This window comes from Pinus tabuliformis, chromosome X, assembly GCF_031772625.1.
Source record: "Pinus tabuliformis cultivar Carrire ecotype Pingquan chromosome X, CPIR1, whole genome shotgun sequence".
NCBI lineage: Eukaryota > Viridiplantae > Streptophyta > Pinopsida > Pinales > Pinaceae > Pinus > Pinus tabuliformis.
Window position 1 is genome coordinate 935,636,731 of NC_142308.1, and position 4,166 is coordinate 935,640,896.

The 4,166-nt window shown below is 38.1% G+C and overlaps 1 pseudogene; it reads left to right on the forward strand.

Moving 5' to 3' along the window:
* The first annotated feature begins 701 nt into the window (after positions 1-701).
* On the forward strand, positions 702-3,021 carry LOC149142760 (UNC93-like protein 1 pseudogene; annotated as a pseudogene).
* Positions 3,022-4,166: the final 1,145 nt, after the last annotated feature.

The window sequence follows — 4,166 nt, forward strand, 5'->3', positions numbered from 1 at the left end:
TCACAGCTACCTCAGCTATGAATTGCTCAGCAAGCTTGCAGCCCCTGCGGCCTTCCGTCCTGCTTGGTCCTTTAGTTGCTCGGGGGTCTGGGCCCTTGCTGTCATGGCCACGCCCACGATTCGCTGGAGCCATGCCCTATTGCTTTGTGCCCTATAGACATTCCAACATTGTTAGCTTCATCGTTTCATTCACCTCAACTCAACACCACTGCTCATGCCTTGCTTCTCTACCCTGCCTGGCCAGCAACGGGTTAAGGTATCCCTATGCCCACAAGTGGCCAGTGGAAGTGGGTTCCGAACAAAGATCCCCCTCTTTTCACCATGCCTCTCCCCCTTAGCAAGGTGCAGTGGTTGGTCATCCCCTTGCAGCCATAGCCAGGCCTTCAGACCCATCTGGAGCCAAGCAGTGCAAGTGCTGTCATACCCGCATACCCCTCCCTCTGCCAGCAATTTTTGTGTGCCACAGGGAGTTAATACCCAAAATTTGTGTCCCGCAGGGAGTTAATCGGCCTCTGGAGCCATATGACCAACGACTGATAAAAGTTGACTGGGAAGCGCAGATGGGACTCATGCCTCCCATCGAACCAACCATTAATAAAAAAATCTTCTTCAATAAATCTTCTTGTTTTCAAAGGAATATCTTGCTCTAAAATGCTCTGTATCACGCCAAAGCACATGCATCGTGCAGATCCAGAGTTTGACTAACCATTGGTGTAGGACGTGCTGGATGTTTAATGATCCTTCATTTGGAATCAGAAGGTATGTCGGATCTCTTTTTCGTCGACCATTCCTCATTTCCTGACTCTGAAAACTGAGATGAATTCATGTCACATCATCATCACAGTCTTCCTATTTCATTCCGAGTTGCTAACCCAAATACCAACGACCCTTTTTTTCACCAATTTCACCAACGCAGTGTCTCTTTTTGGGATATTCTGTTTGATTGAGATTACCAAGAAAAATAACAAGGTGAAGAACTACATACTCCATTGACCTTATCCGTTCACCAGGATCCCACTGAAGAAAAAACTGCCTGAAATACTTTTTGTTCACACCCACCAGAGAGGGCTCTGCAGGTCATTGAAGTGGGTTTCCTACATAGCAGGTTGTTTGAGTTTCATGTTTTGCCCTCTGCAAAAAGGCGAAGTGTGGTAGTTTAGAATTTCAGTTCTTGCCATGGATTCTGATCGTAATGAGAACCGAAATGTTGTTAGATCCAAAAGGTTCATGCAACTTCCTCGGTATAATTCACCCCTAGTGCAAGTGGGACTGATTGGACTGGTGTGTTTCTGTTGCCCTGGAATGTTCAGTGCTCTGTCTGGGCTGGGAGGAGGTGGCCAAGTTGATCACAAAGCAGCCAACAATGCAAACACGGCACTCTATACAGCATTTGCAGTATTTGGCATATTGGGTGGGGGTATCTACAACATTCTTGGCCCTCGGCTCACCTTGTTCAGTGGCTGTTCAACCTATATACTCTATGCTGGATCCTTTCTGTACTATAATCACAAGCATAACCAGACTTTTGTGGTGGTTGCTGGAGCATTATTGGGGGTTGGAGCTGGTTTGCTCTGGGCAGGCCAAGGAGCCATTATGACCTCCTACCCCACAGAAGATAGAAAAGGAGTATACATTTCACTGTTTTGGAGCATTTTCAGTTGTGGGGGTCTCATAGGAGGATTCATTCCCTTCATTTTGAATTACAACAGTAATAGTGCTTCTGTTAATGATGGAACATACATAGCATTCATGGGTTTCATGGCCTTTGGAACACTCCTTACTCTGAGTCTTCTTCACCCTGATAATGTAATTAGAACTGATGGTAGCAGGGTGACTCTCATGAAATACTCTAATGCATACACCGAGGCCTGGGAGATTCTGAAACTATTTAAAAATGGTTATATGCTGCTGCTGTTTCCTGCATGTTGGGCCAGTAATTTCTATATAACTTACCAATTCAATAATGTCAATGGACTTTTATTCAATGTTAGAACTAGAGGTCTTAACAGTGCATGGTATTGGCTGGCTCAGATAGTGGGCTCTACAGGGATTGGTTACATTCTGGATTTTAGCTGCAAGAGCAGAAGGAAGAGGGGATTTTTGGGTCTGAGCATAGTTGCACTGTTGGGAACAGCCATCTGGGGAGGAGGCCTTGCAAACCAGCTAAGGTATTCTTCTGATAAACCATTAAAGGAGTTGGACTTCAAAGATTCTGGCTCTGCGTATGCAGGACCACTTATACTGTACTTCTGCTATGGATTGATGGATGCTATGTTTCAAACCCTTTGTTATTGGACCATCGGAGCTTTGGCTGATGATTCACAGACTCTGAGTAGATACAGTGGTTTCTACAAAGGTGTGCAGAGTGCAGGAGCAGCTGTGGCTTGGCAGATTGATTCTGAAAAGGTGTCATTGCTGGCACAGCTGCTCATCAACTGGGGTCTGACTACTATCTCTTACCCTCTGGTTCTTACTGTTATTGCCTTGTCAGTAAAGGATGAGAAGTACATGCCTGGACTTGATTCAGGTAATGACCCTAAGAAAAGTGGGAAGCCTATTCTTACAGCCACCCCGATGAGGTCAACCGATTCTCATGAGGATAATGCAGATGGATCTGTATAGTGGTAAGTTTACCCCCACTTGTAAGTAAAAGTGGAGGTGTAGTCCAATTGTTACGAATTTTTTTTCTATGTCTAGACGAATGGGCAATTGGGTTGTTCTGTTATTATGGCTGAACTGGGCCATCTTAGCACTTGGTTATGAGATTTAAACATAAGACCTTGTATTTGGAACTTTGTATTTACATTTACTTTAATTTTCTGGCTTGCCAGATAAACTAGCTAAAAGGTGGGTACCATTTAGTATCACTACTTTAGACAGGATTTTGCTATCCAAAACTATTACTAGTTCTTGAACTTAATTGCTGTCACATATAAACTTGGTCTCCATGAATGTGTTTTCCTTAGAATTTATCGAAACTTGCTGTCACAGACAGGCTTGATGACGATGTATGTGTTTTCGTTGGTATTTATTAAAACTTAATTGTTGTCATAGAAAAATCTTGTATCAATAATCTACAACAATTACAGAGGGAGGTGAGCTCATGCTACATGGGAAAACTTATGATTTGGTCCGAGGTTAAGTAGTTTGGAATTTCTGTAACATTTTAATTTTAATTGGTTTAATAATATAGTTTTTTAATCAGATGTATTATATTTATTTTTAAAATGGATACTAGTTAATTAAAGAATTTGAAAAAAGATTTCATAATATTTTATATAATGTTATAGGTTTGTTTGGTGAATTATAGGAATGAATTTAATTAGCTTATGTATAGATTTTATATATATATATATATATATATATATAGCATTAAAATTATTGAACACTTGTGGGTTCAAAAGAGTAGATGATGAATGGTAAGTCATCACATCAATCCAAAAAGGTTACCCACCTTAATATTACCTTGTTATGCTTAATGGATGCCCCCATTAAGACTTAAATCAAAAGAAACAGAAACAAGCACCTTGAGGTAGTTCAATTGGCAATAGGAGGTAGCTCCACTGATTCAGATCCCTTGAATTCACCCATCCTTGTGGAAAGGACATACCTAGGTCCAATAGTTAAAATTTTAAAAATAAGATCCAGATTTGATATTAAGTTCTACATACTAATTTTTTTTTTAAATTATAATGCTAGAAATTGTTTTACTCCCTTTATATATGTAATATAAAAATTTCACACACAAACAATGATGACAATTATTAAAAGATACTAGATTAATAGAAACTCTTTAAATAACAACCAAATTGTATATATAATTCAAATATTACACTTTTATTATAATTGTTTATAAATATATAAATTTATATAATTTAAATGTTTATAATATAAATAAAATATTCACAAATACCAATATATTAAAAAAAAAATATTGAAAAATTACATTTTTATTATAATTATTTATAAATATATAAATGTATATAATTTAAATGTGTATGATATAAATAAAAAATTAGCATGTCAAGATTGTGAAGATAAAAATAAATAAATAAAATTGAAAGATATTACTAAAATAGAAGTGAAAAATATTATGAAAAAAAAAATGTGTTCTATGTAAATTAATAACATGACTCTTAACATTCTGCCAAAATTAATTTAATCTA